We start from the raw sequence: 14,925 nt of genomic DNA, 5'->3' as shown, positions 1-14,925 counted from the left end.
AACGATGAACACAGTAAAAGGTCGAGAGCTAAACACGAGGACTCCCAAACACTTGAACGTGCGGTAAAAACCTGAATATGGCTGCCAGAGGAAGGGCTTCGGTAGAGGGCAGTATGACCCAGAGCTCAGTGATTGGTTATAGGAGAAAGACAGTTCAGAAATGAAACAAACTTTCTTTACCGAGGATTCCCATCCTGACGACAGGGAATATTAATGAGCATGTGAATCCATGCCAGACCCCATGCTGGAGAACTGAAGCCAACGGGCACTGCGCATGTTATATGTGTTACATGACATCATCCTCGAGACAGAGGCCCTTGAGGGACATCGAGTCGACTGCATCGACGCACAGTGCCCTCTGCCGAAGAACAAATTCTGAAGCTTGCTAATATGAAAGATGAGGAATACGTGGGAGAACGCAATCTATTCGAGGTAGGTTTTACGAAAGATTTGTGCCAACATGTTTGGACATTATTCCAGAAAGAAGGGTAGCCGACCACATTGCTCACCAACAATAGTGTACATTTTAAATCAAGCAAAACGGAGGACGAATAAATAGGGACTGCATTATCCACACGTGCAGTGCCATTTACCACCGCAAAGCAAATGGTACTGTTGAACAATGTAATATCAACAAGGCAATTGGTACAGAGAAGAAATGAAGAGGCAGTTTCGGAGTCAGTCACGTGTCAGCAGTACGCTGCTCATTCCACCATGGGCACAGAGATGCTTCAGGGGTCATACACCTAACACAAAGTAATGTCGGGTATGGTTAGAAAGTGCCAAGGTAGTCTCCATTAACTATGAGGTAGATCATCGCAAAATGCTTGAAGCGCAAAGTAATGGGTACTACAACAAAAATAAATCGAAAGCTTGTGTGGCAATTGGGTGAGAGCACGTCCCCCAGATGGTGTTATGACATCTGCATCTATGTGGTCAAAGCCAAGGGTTTCAGAATGCTTCCCAACCTTAAGTGCTTGAGCTTGGAACTGTGGCAAGGTGCACCCATGACAGAGGTTTCAGTGAAGGAGAGAGGGCGATGTACTCATCAGCACCAAGGCAGGAGTTGAGAGCAAGTAGTTGCCTGTCCACTCACAATGAAAGGGTAATGCAAAATCATATGGCTTGTCTCCTCAAGTCACCAGGAGGCCTCTATCTCTAAATAACCTACTTTGGGCACCTACCTACATCTAAATGACCTACCTCGGGTGCAAACCATCCCATTGTGTCACACCATAAAAAGAAAACACAGTGGTGTACATTGTTTTTAGGGGGCTAAGCAACATGTGGTTAGGAGCGGTGGGTGTCACGAAAAGGGGAGGTGTGGCATATGTGAGTATTTCTTACTAGCGGGGAGTTCATGAATACAATTCTGGTTGTGATGCAGAATACATCTACTTCATCAGGCTGTCAGTTGGGAGCCAGGACTCAGTATACTATAACAAGCTTTCCCATCAAGCAAATCAGTAACTCAAGTTTGACAAATATCAAGTAGTGCGCATCAGTATTTCACAGAAGAGGAAAGCCTCAGTGTGGAGAGTGGTACAAGACGAATACAGTAATAGTGTAAACATACACTTGCTTCATGGAGACTAGCAAGGGAAAGCAGAGACTGGTGTGTGGAGGCAGAGCAGACTCGGCTTGACACATATGCGCTTGGGACCTTATTTTATGCTAGATCACATACTCATTCCATAAAGGGAAAAAAATCCCATGTAATGCTAAGGAAGGCTGGACACTAGAGCAGTTTGATTTTTAAATAACGAGCTGGAAGTTTAGATGGATCTTTACAGGTGACAGCAATGTAATCCACTGAGTACCAATAAAAACATTGAAGATTATCTGTTCTATGAAAGCAGTTCTTTTAGGACAATAGGAACACGCACACATGCAAAATTCAAGCTTAATATCTTTCAGCCGATAAAAAAAAAAAAATCAAGTGACTTGCATAGGATGTCTTTTTCAACAGAGCTCTAGCCTTTGTGGACCACAACACATCACCTTGTAATGTGGTTATCTGACAATAGCAACTGAAGTCACTTTTTGCCAAGGAATGCTGTGTGCATTTAGTAGGAGAAAACCATTAGGTACGTCAACAGGAACAAAACAAAAAAAAAAATTATTTCAAGACCGCAGGTGAGCATTATGCTTCCACTTCCTTTAATTTGGAATCTCCAGCAGTTTCAAAACGTGTGGGATACATTACTCACCGTAATCTCATTTCTGATGCTTGTATCTGCTTAGATTCACATGCTGTGCATAGCCCGACATCTAGGGGAAGCTGCGGATTAATAGTTTGTTTTTCGAAACTCGAAAATAGGCGTTGAACTATGGCGTGCGTGCCAGTAATACTATCCCTAGCGTGACGTCCGCTGTATCCATGATCCCTCATGCGTGTAGGACCCTCAGATTGTATTTTCTCAAACACGAGGTAGCCTGAGGAGTAGCATGAGTACAGAGTATCAAACAGATAAGATAGATAAGACTACTAGCATCCATGCGCCATCTATCAGAGGGGAGAAAGGGCGGGTGCATGTGAATCTAAGCAGACACAAGCAACAGAAGGAACAAGTTACTTACCTGTAACTGTTGTTCTCCAGCATGGGTCTGGCATGGATTCACATGCTCATGAGTATTCCCCGTCATCAGGCTGGGAATCCTCGGTAAAGAAAAAATCAGTATCAGTTTTGTTTCTGATCTGTCTTTCTTAGTAGTAACCAATCACTGATGTCTGGGTCATACTGCTCCCAGCCAATGACTGCCCTCTCCCTAAGCCCCGCGTCTGGCAGCCATCCTCAGATTTGGTAGCACGCCAAGTGGCAGTATGACTTAGTGAAGAGCCGCAGAGGGGTAGGTTTGAGGGTTCGCATGTGAATCCATGCCAGACCCATGCTGGAGAACAACAGTTACAGGTAAGTAACTTGTTCCTTCTCCAGCATGGGGTCTGGCATGGATTCACATGCTCATGAATAAAAGAATACATAGCAGTATACACATGCACAACCACGGGAGGTGGCAACAGGCTCAACATTAAGCAATACAACAACTCAACATTAAGCATCTCTTACTTCCTCACCAGGCTCACTTTAAGCGAACAGGTTGCACAGCACTGCTTTGCCGACCCTGAACTCCTCCCTGGAGTCCCGATCGACGCAGTACAATCTTGTGAAGGTGTGCGTCGACCTCCACGTAGCAGCCCTGCAGATGTCCAGCAGGGGCACACCAGACAGGAGCGCCGTGGTAGCAGCAATCGCTCTGGTCGAATGGGCTCTCGGACGGCCGGGCAGCGGTCGGTCTGCCAACCGGTGACAATGCATGATGCAGCCGGAGAGCCATCTGGAAATGGAAGTCTTCGAGAGAGCCTTCCCTTGATTCACAGACCCAAAGTTCACATATAGTTTTGACGTCTTCCGAAAACTCTTCCTGCGGTCCACGTAGAACTTCAGCGCTCTAGCTACATCCAGCGAGTGCAAAGTCCTCTGGGCCGGCGTCGAAGGTGACGGGAAGAAAACTGGTAACACCAAGGGCTCGTTGAGGTGGAAGTCTGACGGCACCTTGGGCATGAAGGAGGAGTGCGTCCTCAGCACTACCCTCGTGTCATGAAAAGTCAAGTATGGAGGCTTGCAAGATAGGGCCTGAATCTCTCCCACTCGTCGTGCAGAGGTGAATGCCACGTGGAACGCTGTCTTCCATGACAGGAACTTCAAAGGCGCCGAATGCATAGGCTCGAATGGGGCTCCCATGAGCCTGGTCAGCACCACATTAAGCTCCCACGCCGGGGCAGGGGCCTTCACCGGCGGGAATGATCGGAATAGTCCCTTCATAAATTCCTTTACCAGGCGCTGAGACCACAAGGACGCCCGTCCCGTAGTCCTGGTATATCGGGAGATGGCAGCTAGATGTATTTTTATGGAGGCGTGAGCCAGTTCAGCTTTGGCCAGCGACAGTAGGTACGGTAGCACTTGAGGGGCCGTAATCCACAGAGGGTTAATCTTCTGTGCACGGCACCAGACAGAGAACCTCTTCCATTTATGACCGTAACACTTGAGAGTTGAGGACGCCCTGGCCTTTGCAAGACCCTCTCTGCAATCAGCCGGGATATCGTACCCTCCAAACTCCAGTGCTGCAGGAGCCAGGCCTGCAAGGACTGTGGGTCGTGGTGTAGAATAGCGCCTCCTTCTCTGGAGAGAAGATCCGCGTCCACCAGCAGCCTGACTGGCGGGGACGTTGACAAGTCCAGAAGGTCTGGGAACCAGACCTGCCTCGGCCACGCCGGTGCGACGAGGATCATCCTGCACCTGGACTTCTTGAGCTGGCTGATGAGGCGGAGCAGCAACAGCAATGGAGGGAACGCGTATAGAAACAGGCCGTCCCAAAGGAACGAGAAAGCATCGCCCATGCTCCTCAGCTGTGGGAACCTGCTGGCGGACCTCTGACACTTGGAGTTCATCGCCGTCGCAAACAGATTGATCTGGGGTTTGCCCCATCATTGGAAGAGTCGATCCACTTGATCCTGGCGCAGTTCCCACTCGTGGCACGAGCGCAGCACCCTGCTGAGTGAGTCGGCGATGGTGTTTATTCTTGCCAGGTGGAAGGGAACCAGAAACATCCCCTGGGCGACGGCCCAGTGCCACAGATCCTGGGCCTCCTTGGATAGGGCTGGGGATCTGGTGCCCCACTGCTTCCGTATCGAGAACATCGTGGTGGTGTTGTCAGTGAAGATCCTGACCACTTTGTCCTTGAGGGACGGGAGGAACGACTTGAGCGCCCAGAACACTGCACGGAGCTCCAAGATGTTGATGTGAAGAGACCTCTCCTCCGGGAGCCAAAGGCCTCTTGCGTGGAGTTCTCTGGTGTGGGCCCCCCAACCCTCCAGAGAGGCGTCCGTAGTCACCGTCTCCTGAAACGCCAGGGTTTGAAAGTCCGTGCCTGTCGTGAGGTGAGCCCGGGTGCCCCACCATAGGATCGCCCGACGGAACTCCTCGTCGAGGGGGATCCTGTCCTCGAAGCAGCCCCTCGCCTGAAAGCAGCGGGCGTCGAGGAACTCCTGTAGCGGATGCATCCAAAGTCTGCAAAGGGGTACAAGGTAGATGCATGAGGACATCATCCTGAGAAGGGACTTGATGGACCTCACCCTGGCCACGTCCGTGGCTAACAGGCGCCGTACCTTGCCCAGGATGGTCTTGGTCCTCTCCTCTGAAGGGCAGGCCAATTGCTCCACTGTATCGAGCTTCGCCCCCAAAAACAGTGCTACTTGCGGTGGAACCAGGTGGGATTTGGGGTAGTTGATGGAGAACCCCAGCTCCGTGAGCAACCGGACGGTCCTCGCTGTATGATCGACGGCAAGTTCCCTTGACCTTGCATGGATTAGCCAGTCGTCCAGGTAGGGGTAGACGTGGATCCCCTTCAGGCGCAGCTGCGCCGCCACTGGTGCCAGGCACTTGGTGAAAAAACTGGGTGCCGACTTTAATCCGAACGGTAGGGCTGTGAATTGGTAGTGGCGTCCGAGAACCACGAACCTGAGGAACTTCCTGTGCCTTTTTAGAATGGGGATTTGGAAGTAAGCAGCCTCCAGGTCCAACGACGATAGGAAGTCGCCTTCCTCCAGCTGTCCCAGCACGTGCTGGAGGGTGACCATCCTGAATTTCTGCGCCTTGATGTATTTGTTTAACCGACGCAGGTCTAGGATGGGGCGCCAACCGCCTGTCTTCTTTCTGACGTGGAAGTACTTTGAGTATACTCCGGAGCCCCAGAGCCTCCTGGGGACGATCTCGATGGCACCTTTCTTGAGCATCGCCTTTACCTCCAACAGCAGTTGAGGGACGTGATTCTCCTTCCTAGCCACGGGAGGAATGCAAGAGCACTTCTTTAGGAATTCCAGCGAGTGCCCGTTGGCCAGGGTGTCCAACACCCAGCGATCGGTGGAGATGGACTCCCACACCCTGATGAACTTCGTCAGCCGGCCTCCCACTGGGGTGCTTCGGTGGGGGCCCCGACAACCCGCCAGGTCAGTCTTGCTTGGAAGCGGCCTTGCCTCCTTGGCGACGAAGGCGGGAACCCCCTTGCTTGCCGCGACCTCTGTAGGCCTCCTGGGAAGAGGAGCAGGCCGCCTGGCGGTAGGTGGAGGAGCCACCGCTGGATCCTTTGGAGGCACCCTGCCTGCCTCCAGGGCTCCGAAAGGGCCGTCGCTGCTGAAGCACTCCAAGGGCCCAGGCCGTCTCCGAGTCGGTCTTGATGGCCTGTAGAGACTCATCCACCGCCTTACCAAAGAGGTTGTTGCCGTCGAACGGCATGTCGAACACTCTGGTCTGGAAGTCCTGGCGAAAGTCTGTCGCCTTGAGCCATCCTCGTCGTCGGAGGCAAAATCCATTGCCCAGTTGGCGAAATCCGGTATCGGCAATGTCCGTTGCCACCGTAATGGCGTGATCTGACGCCACCTCGCCCTCCTGCAGAATTTCTAGGGCCTCTGCCCTTTTGTCATCAGGCAAGAAATCTAGCAGGGGAGCTATCTTGAACCAGATCTCCCTGTCGTAGCGGGTCACGATCGCTAAGGCATTGGCCGACTTAATCGTCGCCGCCGACGAGACGACTCGTCGTCCCATAGAGTCCAATTTCTTACACTCGCTGTCCGGCGGGGAAGTGGAAGTTGAAGCCACCGCGCCCGCTGCCTTCTTCTTAGGCGCTGCCGAGACGACCAAGTCCGGCGTGCGCTGGGCCCTGAGACACAAGGGAGCGGCATCGGGGACTCCATACTTCTCGTACCTGTCTGTCTTGGCGGGTGTCGTGGCAGGGTTCTTGAGGACAGCAAGCTCCTCGTCCCAGAGGTCGTTGAGTAAAGGCACCGCGAGGACCGTCTTCTTCTTAGCCTCTCGTCGTTGGTACAGAAACCCCTCCTTTTTCGGTTCAGGGCAGAGCTGGAAGAGCTTGGATGCCCTGGTTATGGTGTGGAGCCAACCTCGTCGACTGGAGACGCCCGCGGGGGGGGCGGTGACGACGGGATGTCTGCTGTGTCATCGCCACCGTCAGTCACCGTATCCTCTCCCGGCGAGGGGGATGAGGGGTCCGCCGGTCTCACAGGTACGAAGGGCAGAGCAGGGTGGACTCTCCTCTGCTTGTTTGGAGGGCTTCCCGACGGGCCTGGTTCTGGCTCCTCCGTCGGGGTGCGTGGTAATCTAGTCCTTATCTCGGTACATAAGGATTGGATTGCCAACAAAATGGCCGCCGAGCTATCCTGGGGCTCGGGTAATGGCTGCGGATGGATGGGATGGCCGCTCCACTGGGCCCTGTTCGTCGTCGTTGCTATCTTGGATCACGTCAGCAGGGACCGTCCCCTGGGATCGAACCTTCTCGAACCTCTCGTTGAGGTTTATGAACCTCTCGTTGAGGCCTATGGACCTTTCGTTGAGGCCCTTCTCGGTCTCCACTAGTTCCTCCTCAGAGGCTGATTCCGAGTCTGTAACGGCCACCGCCGCCCCCCCCCTCTTTTTCAGCCGGGGGCTTCACGGGGGTCTTAGCGATGGGCTGGAAAGAGGATTCCCTCCGTGGCGGCAGGGATATTCTGGGCCCACAGGCCGTTTCAATTGGCGTAGTCTCAGCCGGCTCCGCCAGGGTCGCAGCGCCACTTTGGTAGAGGCCTTAGCCGGGTGGATCAAGGACCTCACCACCTTAGGTGCGTCCTGGGCCTTCGCCTTGGGGGGAGGGTCAACGCCTCGCTCCCCCTTCGAGATCGACCGGGTCCGCTCCAGCGGCCTACCCGGGTTCTCGGACTTCCTCTTCCCCGAACCCGAGCGCTGGCTCATGGTCGAACGTGCCGGGGAAATAGCGCCCTGCTTGGCAACCGAAGAGCCCGACCTTTCGGCGCTCCCGGAGCCCGCGGTGCTTGGCCTTCTGTTGGGCCCCGGTCGCCGGGGCGCCCTCAAAGGACTTAGAAGCCCGCTCAGACTTCTTCTTCCCCTTCTCACTTGCTGTGCCCTTCTCCAGCCAGGTGGCGAGGCGGTAATGAAGATCTTGTTTGGTCCGTTCCGAAAGGTTCTTGCAGAACGCACAGTCCTTCTCCATGTGCGTGTTGTCCCCATGGAGGCAGTAGACATCGCAAATGCTCTTCCTCCTTGAAAACGTTACATAATCTGCATCCAGGGCAGTTCCTGAACAGCTTGGATCCGGGAGTCTAGCTCCCTTTGTCCTGGGCCATGTCCGTTGAGGTACGCCGCAGATCTTCCGGAATCCTCCAAGAAGTGTAAACTCAATGAAAACATCACCCTTGAGAGGCGTAGAAGAATTCCGAAACGTGTCCCCGTTATCCGAAGTAGAAACGGTGGACTTCAGGCTCGATTAAACCGAAAAAATGAGAAATTCTGACAAAACGTGAAAATGCAGTAAAAAAACTTGAGCTAAACACGAGGACTCCCAGCATGAGAGTGCGGTAAAAATCTGAGGATGGCTGCCAGAGGCGGGGCTTAGGGAGAGGGCAGTCATTGGCTGGGAGCAGTATGACCCAGAGATCAGTGACTGGTTACTACTAAGAAAGACAAATCAGAAACGAAACATAGTGATTTTTTCTTTACCAAGGATTCCCAGCCTGACGGGGAATATTCATGAGCATGTGAATCCATGCCAGACCCCATGCTGGAGAAATATGATTACGGTGAGTAATGTATCTCTTTTGAGGCTTGTGGAATCTGCTTAGATCACATGCTGTGCATAGATTAGCGAGCAGTGTTCGAAGGAGGAGGTGGGTTGTGAGAAGGGTCATGAGCAAACAAATGTCTTAGAACCGCATGTCCCACTTGAGTATCTGTCTTGGAATGAATGCCAATGCAGCAGTACTGAGTAAAGGTGTGACTAGAGCTCCATGTAGCTGCTTTGCAAATGGTGTCAAGGGGTACACCATTTGCAATAAAAGCCAGAGTGGCCTCATTACCTCTTGTAGAGTGGGCCCTTGGCGTAAAAGGCAGTGTCTTTTCTGAAAGGGAGTAAGACAGCTGGATACATTTGACTATCCATTTAGAGATGGCACCTTTAGAGACGCGATCTCTTTCTCTGCCTGTAGCTACGGAGACAAACAGTTGATCTGTCTTTCTTTCTGGTTTTGTCTACGTAGTAGAGGACCGCTCTCCTCACATCTAGTGTGTGGAGTTTCACCTCAGCATAGCTTTTGGGTTCTGGGAAAAAGGCTGGTAGCTCAATGGACAGGTTAACATGGAATTTTGAAATGAACTTAGGTGAAAACCTAGGGTGAGTGCGTAAAACCAGTTTATCTTTATGGACAGCAAAGAAAGGATCCTGCACTGACAGAGCTTGAATTTCACTGATCCTTCTTATGGATGTAATGGCTACTAAGAAGGCAGTTTTATAAGTCAGGTGTTTGAGACTAGCTTTATGCATGGGTTCAAAGGGAGGTCCCATGAGTTTAGCTAGCACCACATTAAGATCCCACCCCTGGTGGTGGGTTAGAAATTGGAGGGTGGAGTCTCTTCACCTCTTCCATAAAGGCTTTGACAACTGGCACTTTCCACCATGACACCTTGTTAGGGGAGGTGGTGTAGGCTGACAGCGCCGCAAGGAATACCTTGAGTGAATTAAATACCAACCCTGCATCAACTAGGTGGAGCATGTAGGTGACAATATTGGAAGGAACACAATCAATTGGGTCGATTTGTTTATTCTGGCACCAAATAACAAATCTTTTCCACTTATAAAAGTAACAGTGCCTTGTGTTAGTTTTCCTTGATCCCTTTAAGATATCCATACTCTCTGGGGTAAGTTGAGATGGCCGAACTCCATGACTTCGGGAGCCATGCTGCCAAGTTCAATGAGTTGGGTTGAGGATGCATCGTTTGTCCTTCGTGCTGGGAGAGTAGGTTGTACCAGCATGGGAGTCTGATGGGGTCGCACACCGCCAGTTTGCGTAGGTGTGGAAACCATGGTTGTCTCGCCCACATAGGAGCAACTAGGATGAACGTCATCGATTCCCTGTGTATTTTGTTCACCACCTTCCTCATCAGAGGGGTTGGTGGAAAAGCGTAGGCAAACATCCTTGACCAATTCATCCACAGAGCGTTCCCCTTGGAGTCTGGCTGGGGGAACCTGGATGCAAAGTCTGGGCGCTCTCTGTTTTCTTCTGTGGCGAATAGGTCTATAGTGGGGAAACCCCACTGAGAGAAGAGATCTTCTAAGACTTCTTTGTGTGGCCGCCATTCGTGTTCCTCTGGGAGGGGAAATCCGCTCAGAGCGTCCGCTAGTGAATCGAGATCCCCTGGAACATGTTGGGATGGTGGGTAAATCTTCCATCCGAGTGCCCATTTCCAAATTTTCTGGGCAAGCTTGGACAGATTTGGCCAACAAGTGCTCCCCTGTTTGTTTAAATAAAACATTGCCGTTGTGCTGTCTGTTAGGATCTGCACTGACAGGTTGGATAGGAGGGGTTTGAATGCCTGAAGCACTCTACAGACTGCCAGAAGTTCGAGCAGATTGATGTGATTCTGAGCCACTTTGAGACCAGAGACCCTGAGCTGTGTGGTGAAGGTAGTGAGCTCCCCACCCTGCCAGGGAGGAGTCTGTTGTGACAACGGCCTGTATTTCTGGATCGTAAAAAAGTTTCCCCTTTGTAAGATTCTCTCTTGTCCACCATCGTAGACTCTGCACTAGTGTTGGCGAAACAACCACTAGATCTTCTCACTGACCACTTGCCTGAGACCACTGGTACGTCAACCATTCCTGCATGGGTGGCAAGCCCAGGCGCGCGTGGGGAACCAGGTAAATGCAAGATGCCATCATGCCTAGCAAACCCATCGCTTTGCGTATCCTTTTTTGGATACCGGACTGATATTGAGGAATTTGCAGCAACAGATTGACTTCTCTCCTCTGATGGAAAGGCCAACCCCTCTTGGGTATTTAGGACAGCTCCTAGGAACGGTTTTGAGGTGCTTGGCACCAGGCTTGATTTTTTCTTGTTGATTGAGAAGCCCAATTGGAAGAGGTCGATAGTTATTTGGATGTTCAGTCTGCAAATTACAGGGGTTTCCCCTGTGATGAGCCAGTCGTCCAGGTAAGGGTACACCGGGATTGCCTCCCTGCGTAGGTGCGCAGTTACCACCGCCAGTACCTTGGTGAATACCCTTGGCGCCGAAGCTATTCCAAAGGGCAGCACCTTGAACTGGTAGTGCTGGCCGTCTATCTTGAAACGCAAGAATCTTCTGTGCGCTGGGAACATGGACATATGAAAATAGGCATCTTTCATATCCAATGTTGCCATGTAATCCCCTTTTTTAGTAGGGGTATTACCTCTTGGAGCGTAGTCATGTGGAATCTTCGTAGCTTGACATACTTGTTTGCAGGGCGCAAGTCTAATACTGGGCGCATTGTTAGATATTTTTTTTGGCATAAGGAAGTAGGTTGAATAAATACCCTTGTTTACCTGGTTGCCCGGGACGAGTTCTATTGCGTTCTTTGCAAGTAGAATTGCGATCTCCTCGAAGAGGATTTTGTGGTGCTCCAAGGAGTGTACTTTCTGTCTTGGAGGATGGTTACGGGGGCATTCTAGTAGCTCTATACAGTATCCTGCAGACACTGGACAGCACCCATATGTCCAAAGTGATCCCTTCCCATGCGTGGGTGAAGGTGGAAATGCGCCCCCCTACTGGGGATGCATAGGAAGGGACCTTATGTGGAACCTCACCGTTTATTGGGTGGCGTACCACCTCTGCTGGGGCTGCCTCTACCCCTAGTGCGGTCCCTGCGCTGACATCTGGGGAAACCTTGTGTAGCCTGGGACTGGTTGTTGCCCCACGAGGTTCCTTGGTTCTGATAGTAATTGGAGCATATCTGGGAGTTATGGCCACGAAAATTATTTCCTCTTTGACCGGAGGGCTTATTTGTCAATTGTCCGAGAGATTTTAAGGTCTCGTATTCATCCTCAGCTGTCTTTAATGCCTCTTCTACAGCTTTTCCAAATAGGACCTTTGGCTCTACTGGCATGTCTATGAGGGTAGCTTGCGTCTCAGGCTTGAACCTGGACTGTTTTAGCCAAGCATGAAGTTTTATCACTGTGCCTTCTTCCATCAACCTTCCTGCGTTGTCTGCAGCATCGAAGTTTGTTTTAAGTATGCATCCGGACACAGAACTACCGTCTGATGCAATTTGGGCTAACTGTCCCTTTTGTGGTTCAGGTGCAGAGGCTATTAAAGCAGCTACTTGTTCCCACTGGTGGCAGTTATAGCTTGCTAACAGAGTGGTAGCGTTAGCAATGCGTGCCTGATATGCTGAGGTGGATGTCACCTTCCTCCCCAGAGCATACATTCTCTTGCTCTCTATCGGGGGGTGCTTCTGAAGAAGCTAGTGGTGTGCCTGCCCTCTTTGTGGTGATTGTTACTACCACCAAGTCAGGTTTTAACTGACCCCTTATGTACAAGGGAACGGACCAAAATAATTTGTCTACTCATGGATTAAACGCACGAGTAGCATTAGGGGTTACCAGCGAGGGATCTATTCTGCGCTGGACTGATTTTAATATGGGGATAGCTTGGGCAATGGCTCTGTCCCCTAATATTTCTTCTGCAAAGTCCCTATCTTCTTGGACACCCTGTGTGTCTATTTGAAAATGGGCTGCAGCTTTGGCTAGTACCTCATTGAGTAGTGGTTGATTATCAACCGGTGAGTCATTCACTGGGGGATCTTTTGGAATAGGGGAGTCAAGACTGTAGGCTTCTGCCTCATCTTCCTCTTCCTGGTCCTCCTCATCCCCCTGTAATCAACCCGTCTGGTCGTCCAGCATCTGAGTTTCTGTGTTCTGACCTTATACTTCTGAATGGTAGGGCTCAATTATTAAAGGGTCTGAAACAAATGCCTGCGCTGGATTCTCAGAACGGAGTCTCTTAGTAGGGGGTTGCGAGTTCTTGAATCCCAAGGTGGTAGAGGTAGCTGGTGTCTTGATAGCTCAGGAAATAATTAGGGTCCTTTTCGTAGAAGTCTATAAAAAAGGACATTCTTCTCATTACCCTATCAATCTCCTCTGAGTTCCATTCCTTGGAGCTGCAAATAATTATTTCCTGCTGTGGTTCCTCATCCATGCCCATAGTATGAGGGGTGCGAGGGACAATCTTTGCCTTAGTGACAGGGACCTTGGATTTCTCTAAAGATTTGGGGTGTTTTTGTTTTAACATTTGAACTTGGTGTTCTGAGTTTTTTTTTTTGTTGTTGTGCACCCTTCCCATGACTAGAGGAGTGTTTTCCTGAGCCTTAAGGGTTTTTTGAGGGTTTCGGCGCCTGGTGCCAAGATTCGGAGGTAGTACAAGATTCGAAAGACTTGGAAGAAGGGCGTTGAATCTCTGAAGTAGACGTCGAACGTGCTACTTGAGGGAAGAGGTCGGATTCGGCTTCTGATGCTCGGGCCTCAATGACTTTTGGTAGTGTGGCACCTTTACCAACCGCGGATGGTGGTTTGTCATGAGGCGAACGTGACCGGGAATGCCCAGAGAATCAGCGGACCGCTCTCTAGGTGCCTTCTGTTGCCGATCGCTAGACATGCGTGTCGAATCTCAGCTGAGGTTAATGTGCTTCGAAGTGGTGTGTGTTGCGCTCTTACCACCGGGTGTTGTCCCCATAACTGAACCGCCGGTCAGTCCTCCAAGGTCGTGGGCTTATGCGTGGGTGTCTGAAGCACCCCTGTGCCCTCGCCGTCCGATAAGGCGGGGTTGCTGCCATCGCTGAAGGATCCCACGGCGTCCATGACCTCTAGCTGCCTGGCGTAGTGGGCCCAGCGCTTCGTTGAGTGGTCCTTAAGTGTTTTGGGCTTGAAGAGCTTACAAGCTCTACAGGAAGCCTAGGGATGGTCTTGTGGGAGACACAGGTTACACGTATTGTGTGTGTCTACCCAGGGAAACATCCTGTTACACTTCGGGCAGAAATTAAAGGAAGTACTCTCCATATGTCACTAATTGGCAGCGGGCAGATATATGTAGGAAACGAGTGTATGACAACCCCCCACTTTCCCTACTTGAACAGGGCCTAGGCCAGAGGCCTTCCGCGGCCCAAAGTGTGTCGTGTAGGCTCGATAGCCGATTTCTTCAATCTCGATTCACTGACATCGATCTTCGGCGTACTGTGGGAGAAACGGGGACATATTCTATTAATAATTGGCTAAAGCAAAAGGAACTCTGCAATATGCTTACGACAAGTATGGCGGAAAAAACAATCTGAGGGTCCTACACGCGTGAGGGACCATGGGTACAGCGGTCGTCACACTAGGGGTATTATTGGCACGCCCTAGTTCGACGCCCATTTTCGAGTTTCGAAAAACAAACTAATACTTCGCAGCTTCTACTAGATGTTGGCCTATGCACAGAATGTGATCTAAGCAGATTCCACAAGCCTCAAAGTTTCATAAAAAATTTGAAACCAATTTCTTTTTGTTGGTTTAAACTGGGTGCAACAACTCCTTATCACCCATTTGTGTCCTATAAATCCATATATCCTTTACTCTTCCCTGCACCCCGTGATGTCATGTCCTGTACAGATACCTTTCTCTTTTGTGCTCTTCAGCAAAGAGAAGTCCCATTTTGTCTGCCTAGCGCTTTATGACCGTTAAATTGATACTTTAAATGTTTATACATGGTTTTAATGTCTCATTGTGAATGAACTATCTGGACAGGTGCAAGTGAATGTAGGCAACATGTCCTTTTTCGTCTTAGAATGTTAGGATTACAGAATTAGTCACACAAAGACATTTACTCGTACACGAGTGCACAGCCGTCTCAGTGAGAGCATTTCAGCGAGGGCAGAGTCTGAGCCTTTTTGTTCACTGCGGGAGACCCGCCCGCGCTTTCTGAAAGGCGCAGCGGTGTAAGTGTAACTTTCGCTTTGGAGCTGCAAAGGCACCATTAGCGCAGAGGAGACAAACTTGCTGTGCATGCACGACTGTGTCCATTG

This window comes from Ambystoma mexicanum, chromosome 13, assembly GCF_040938575.1.
Source record: "Ambystoma mexicanum isolate Mex_15411 chromosome 13, UKY_AmexF1_1, whole genome shotgun sequence".
NCBI lineage: Eukaryota > Metazoa > Chordata > Amphibia > Caudata > Ambystomatidae > Ambystoma > Ambystoma mexicanum.
The sequence above is the reverse complement of the archived record's forward strand: the minus strand, read 5'-3'. Positions refer to the sequence as shown.